The sequence below is a fragment of the Apium graveolens genome, chromosome 10, assembly GCF_009905375.1.
Source record: "Apium graveolens cultivar Ventura chromosome 10, ASM990537v1, whole genome shotgun sequence".
NCBI classification, from domain to species: Eukaryota; Viridiplantae; Streptophyta; class Magnoliopsida; order Apiales; family Apiaceae; genus Apium; species Apium graveolens.
The window spans coordinates 108,525,070-108,531,920 of NC_133656.1; the positions used below are offsets into that span (position 1 = coordinate 108,525,070).

General features: G+C 40.4%; 1 non-coding gene across 1 annotated transcript; it reads right to left on the reverse strand.

Annotated features, from left to right (window-relative positions):
• Positions 1-4,566: 4,566 nt before the first annotated feature.
• Positions 4,567-4,673, reverse strand: LOC141694340 (small nucleolar RNA R71). Its single transcript, XR_012563655.1, has one exon. It is a non-coding gene; the product is annotated as a small nucleolar RNA R71 (small nucleolar RNA).
• Between the last annotated feature and the right edge of the window lie 2,178 nt (positions 4,674-6,851).

Genomic DNA, 6,851 nt, shown 5'->3' on the forward strand with positions numbered 1-6,851 from the left:
GATTTGGCCAGCCGAACCCTGTTTATTACTCCGAAATTGATCCAACGACCTGTTTTAATTCCGAAAAATATTTTAAAAATCGTTTTAAATACCCGAAAGCCTGTTTATGACCCGAGACTCCATTATAAATGATATATCATTGATTGTTTCACGTGTTATGTGTTATATGTGACTTGTTGGTTGACTGTCGGTATATATATTCGATGTTCACTTGTTTATAAGATAAATTTCAATCTGTTAATCGGATTTAGGTGAAACGAAGGGTAGATAAAAGTATATGTCGAATAGAATCGTATGAGTTGAATATTGATTGATGCTTATAATATGTGAGCAGAAGAGGCAAGGCGTAGGAAAGGGAAATAGATAGTCAGGGAGTAGACGGTTGTAATTGAAAGTTAGAGAAGTATAGCAAGCTAATACTAGGAAAGTGTTCGGAACTTTCTCGAGATATATTGTAGTGGATTGATAGTCATGTTTTATATTGCAAGTGCTTTGAAGCACTGAACCCAAAAGCCTGATTCCAGTTATTGATTGAGCCGTAAACCTTATTCTTTCTAAACCGTTGATTGTTGTACACCCAAATACGAACCACATATATACGATACTACTCCACAAATACATACAAACCAAATACCAAACACTGAATCGAATTACTTATAAACTCAAACCATTGAACCTGATGATTTGAAAGACCAATTCCTGGTAACCCTGAAACATTGATTCCTTTGTTATCCAATTCTTTCATTAACTAACATCCAAGCTTTGAAAATGCCATATTGATCCTTATGAAGATTGAAACCATTTCATTATTGAACGTCCAATGTTGTTAATGATTCTGTTTATTGCTTATTACTGTTTATTATGTTATTATGTTAGAATTGGATTGTTTTTATAAAATTATGGACCAGATTCTTGGTCAGACCATATAATGGTCAAGTTAGGCCAATGTGTGCCTTGGATCCAGTAGTTAGAGTAGTGCTGTGTGCTTTGCTCGGGGTTAGTGCGTGACTGATCACCAGCCTAACCTTGGTTTTTAAAATGAAAATATAATGTCCAATTCTAAATCATAATTCATTATTCACTCGATATCATTACCCTTTCCATTTGATGATCATTATTCTCAGTTTTGTCATTGTGACTTGCTGAGCTAGTTAGCTCATTTGTGCGATATTGTTAATGTTCTTTTTCCAGTTAAGAAGGAACCAGTTGGTAACGAGGATCCCCAGCCCAGTGCGAGAGCTAGGGGTTCGGGTTGATCAAGTTAAGCTAGTAGGCACCTTTTGAAGTAATTTGAGTTTGTAAAAGTTTATAATAATGTTTAATACTCAGTTCTGAGTTTGAATAGTTGGGATTTGAACGTTTGTAATATAAGTAGGTGTGTTTGGCTTGTGTGCATACTTTAACCTGTTACGGTCCGTGGTAGCTGGTAAGTAGGGTTACTACATATTATTATTATTATCTTTATTATTGTTATAAGCAGGTTGTAAATAAGGTGTGTGTGTGGACCCCAAACTTCTGACCCGGGTTTGGAGGGCGCCACAGGTTTGGTATCAGAGCTACAGGTTATAAGTCACTTACACAAGCCTAGGTTGACGGGAATGGGTAGAGGTTTAGGATTAGAAGTAAGAAATAGAAAGATAGAACATTGAGAGGTTGAGTTCTACGGTATAATAGGTATTAGTATAATTTGCGTCGTGGTTCGAGATTCTTAAACTGCGATATGATTTCAGATAGCAGCGATGACTGACTCTTTCATCCCCGTATCAGCTGATCACTCAGAGCCTTCAGTTGGAATACCATCTACAGATCCATGTCCTGTTGTTCCACCAGTGTTGGCTATTTTACCTCCACCTGTATTATAGCCCGTACCACTGCAGGCTATTCCACCCCCAGGCATGAGGCCACCTATCAGAGGACCCCCACCTGCTGATTCAGGCTTTACTGGTCATTCAGTTACAGGAGTACCTTTCCAGTTCTCTTCCTATCCTGTCCCATATCATCAGTTTGAGGCTTTCCTTATGGAGCAGCGATTCTTACAGGGTCAGATTCAGGAGTTATTACATATCATGCGTACCAGAGAGGTTGGGAGTGGTGAGAGGCGACTCAGAGAGAGGCTTCAGGTATTTCGTAGAGCAGCTGCTGTGAGGATTGCTGAGGCTACACATGAGGACATCACCCCTGATTTTCTGGTATAGTGGGCTAAGTGGGTTCTAGAGGAGCTTGAGGAGATTGGAGGTCCAGACTTGCCATGAGTCAGAGATCCAGAGATGGAGATGCTGATCAGTGTTGTTATGGTTGTGTAGTATGTATCAGTAGACTTTTGAGGTGTACTTATAGACAAGAGCTTCTGACTAGTGAGTAGCTAATTGTACCTTTTTACTTTTACTTCTGAAGCGTCTTTACGCTTGTACTACCCAAAACTTTTGATAAATATATACTGATAAGTGGCATTTTATACCACTTAGAACGTCTTAAAATGGCTTAAATTGGTGTCTTGAAATCAAGTATTTTGTGTATTTGATGTGTTTTTCTAGTGTTTATGCATTTCAGGGTATTAGTTGTATTTCGGGGGAGGAATTATCAAGAATAAGCCTTGGCATGTGTTCACCATTGCGAGAGGAAAGGAATGGGCAGATTACGGTGAAGAAATGGAGCAAGCTTGGAATTTTTCCAGTAGGGTCCTGCGCGCCCGCGCAGCAATGCTGAGCGGCCGCGCAGCAGCCTGCGCGCCCGCGCAGATATGCTGAGCGGCCGCGCAAGGTCGGGGAAAAAGCTGAATTATTTTAGACTTCTACTTCTGTGTGGCTTCCAACTTCTATGTAATCTAAGTTTTATGGGACTATTATATAGGTAGATTTGAGACCTTTTCACAGAGAGTATTAAGGGGATTATGTTTTAGATTGTGTTTTACGCAAGAAGCGAAGGAGATAAGGAAGAAGACCGATTTAGCACACCGCAACGAAGAGGAAGCATATATTCTTGTGATTCTTGTTTCGTTGTAACGTTGGATGCTAGTTTTCTTGCTTTGACTTATTTACTCTTGTGACGTACTCTGTTTTAATATAATTAGTGTAGTTATTATTTTCTTGTGTTGTTTTTCATGATTTCATATGAACCCATGATGGCGATAAGTTCTATTATGGGCTAATCGTGATCATGGGGGTACAACGGATTTATTATGGAATTCTTTAGTTAATTGTTTAATACTTTAGTGTGTGATGATTGCATGATATCTAGTATTGGTTGTGCGTATTCGTCTTATGTGTGTCGCGAACATATAAGATAGGGTGTTAATCTCTTGTGAAGCGACGGTAGATCTTGAGATTTAGAACTTGCCATGCTAGCATAGGTTCATGTACGTTGTGCATGATTAGTGGGTAACTCTAACAGTTTTATTTGCCCTATGTAATCAAAAGGGATAACTTGTGCTTAAATCGTTGTGTTGTCAATTTCTGTAGACATATAGGAACTCAACATAATTGATGACTATTCAACTTCTATCTTAATTGTGGATGCTTGGTAGAATGGTATTAGTACAATGAAAGTTGGCTTTTATCAGTTTCGTGTTATTCGATTAATGTCATCACTGTCACATGCTAAAGGTAATAACAATGGCTATAGAAGGAAGTAATAATGACGTTATGATCTCATGAGTGTTTTATTATTGATAAATTGAAGTGTTAGTTAAGTGGTTAATTGAGTAGTTAATTATAGTTAATATTTAATCAACAATTTTAAGTGTTATTATCTTAACATTGAAAAGTAATCATACATTGGTGAGTGAGTTTAATTAGACAATAATTTAGTCTGAGTCTCTGAGGGAACGAACTAGAAAGTATTCTATATTACTTGCGAACGCGTATACTTGCGTGAATATTAGTGTGTGTTTTCGCCCTAACAAGTTTTTGGCGCCGCTGCCGGGGACTCGGCGTATTTGTTTAGTTTATGTACTTACCATCATTGGTCATTAGGACTCAGTGATTAGGACGTAGTAGTTACTTACTCTTTTCGGCTGTGTTTCAGGTACTTTAGCAAGCGTTTATGCAAACTCGTTCTCGTGCTCGCAAGAGGACTTTAGATACAGCTGAGGAGACAAACGAAGTTCTTGATATTCCGGAGAAGTTAGATTTTGAGGATTCGGATTCAGAAATTGAGCAGAAAGAACCAGTAAACATGGGAGATCGTATTGTTCAAGCTGATCCAGCTCTTATGGATTTTTCTCGGCCTAAAATTGATGACATTCAGTCAAGCATCCTTCATCCGGCTATTCAAGCTAACACCTTTGAAATCAAGCCGGGCACTATTCAGATGGTGCAGAATTCTGTTTCTTTTGGAGGAGCGGCAACTGAAGACCCCAACATGCACATAAGGAATTTTGTCGAGATCTGCAGCACTTTTAAGTATAATGGCGTGACTGATGAGGCTATCAAGTTGAGGCTTTTCCCATTCTCACTGAGGGATAAGGCTAAAGACTGGTTACATTCTGAACCAGCTGGGTCCATCACTACGTGGCAAGATCTTGCGCAAAAGTTTCTGGTGAAGTTTTATCCAATGGCAAAGACTGCTGCTATGAGGAGTGCTCTTACTCAGTTTGCGCAGCAACCTACAGAATCTATGTGCGAGGTTTGGGAACGCTACAAGGAAATGTTGAGAAAATGTCCACATCATGGAATGCCAGATTGGATGGTGATCACTGGTTTTTATAATGGTTTGGGGGCCCAATCTCGGCCCATGCTCGATGCAGCAGCTGGAGGAGCCTTATGGGCTAAAAGCTATACTGAGGCGTATAATCTTATAGAGACGATGGCTGCAAATGAGCATCAAAACCCAACTCAGAGGATGACGTCAGGCAAGGTAGCAGGTATTCTGGAAGTTGATGCAGCCACCGCTATCGCAGCCCAGCTTCAAGCGCTATCACTGAAGGTCGCTTCTCTGGCTACGTATGGAGTTAAGAAGATAAGAAGATTCCCATAATCTTGGGGAGGCCTTTCTTGGCTACTGGCCGTACCTTGATAGATGTGCAAAAAGGGGAACTTACTATGCGGGTCCGAGATCAGGATGTGACCTTCAACGTATTCAAGGCAATGAAATTCCCTACAGAAGATGAGGAGTGCCTAAAAGTGGATGTGATTGATTCCGCGGTTACTTCGGAACTCGAGCACATGCTAATGTCTGATGCATTGGAAAAGGCCTTAGTGGGGGAATTTGACAGTGATGATGAAGATAGCAACGAGCAATTACAATATCTGAACGCTTCTCCCTGGAAGCGAAAGCTGGACATACCATTTGAATCTCTTGGTACTTCTGACCTCAAGAACGCTGAAGGGAAGCTCAAACCATCAATAAAGGAAGCACCTACCTTGGAGCTCAAACCATTACCTGAACACTTGAGGTATGCTTTTTTAGGTGATTCATCTACGTTACCTGTTATTATTTTAGCTGAATTTTCAGGTAGTGAGGAAGACAAGCTCTTAAGGATTTTGAGAGAATTCAAATCGGCTATAGGATGGACCATAGCAGACATCAAGGGGATAAGTCCTTCATATTGTATGCATAAAATTCTGTTAGAGGAAGGTAGTAAGCCAACTGTGGAACAGCAGCGAAGACTGAACCCGATCATGAAGGAGGTGGTAAAGAAAGAAATTCTGAAATGGCTAGATGCAGGCATCATTTATCCTATTTCTGACAGCTCGTGGGTGAGCCCCATACAATGTGTACCTAAGAAGGGAGGTATCACTGTGGTCGCAAATGAAAAGAATGAGCTCATCCCTACTCGAACAGTTACAGGATGGAGAGTATGCATGGATTATAGGAAATTGAACAAAGCCACAAGGAAGGATCACTTTCCTCTTCCATTTATTGATCAAATGCTTGACAGATTGGCGGGACATGAGTATTTTTGTCTTCTGGATGGTTATTCCGGGTATAATCAGATTTGTATTGTACCAGAGGATCAGGAAAAGACTACCTTCACTTGTCCATTTGGCACATCTGCTTTTCGTAGAGTTTTGTTTGGGTTATGTGGCACCCCGGCCACCTTTCAGAGATGTATGATGGCTATATTCTCTGACATGATTGGAAATAACGTTGAAGTGTTCATGGATGACTTCTCCGTCTTTGGACACTCATATGATGAATGTTTGAATAATCTGCGCGCCGTACTCAAAAGATGCGTGGAAACTAATTTGGTGCTTAATTGGGAGAAATGTCATTTTATGGTGCGTGAAAGCATTATCCTTGGGTATAAGGTCTCTAGCAAGGGTCTGGAGGTGGACAAGGCCAAGGTGGGAGTCATTGAAAATCTTCCCCCACCCAATTCTGTGAAAGGAATCCGTAGTTTTCTTGGTCATGCGGGTTTTTATCGGCGATTCATCAAGGACTTTTCAAAGATATCTAAGCCGTTGTGCAATTTGCTTGAGAAAGATGTGCCTTTCAAATTTGATGATGAATGTTTGGCAGCATTCGAGACTCTCAAGAAGAGTTTGATCACTGCACCAGTCATTACAACACCAGATTGGACAGAACCGTTTGAGATGATGTGTGATGCGAGTGATTATACGGTAGGTGCAGTTCTGGGACAGCACAAGAAAAATCTTTTCCATGTGGTCTACTATGCGAGTAAGACTTTAAATGGTGCCCAATTGAACTACACCACTACTGAGAAGGAGCTTTTGGCTATAGTCTTTGGCTTTGAGAAATTTCGATCTTATCTGCTTGGTACGAAAGTAACAGTATTCACTGATCATGCAGCTATTCGCTATCTGGTTTCTAAGAAGGATTCGAAGCCGAGACTCATTCGCTGGGTGCTTTTACTTCAGGAATTTGAGTTAGAGATCAAAGATAGAAAAGGT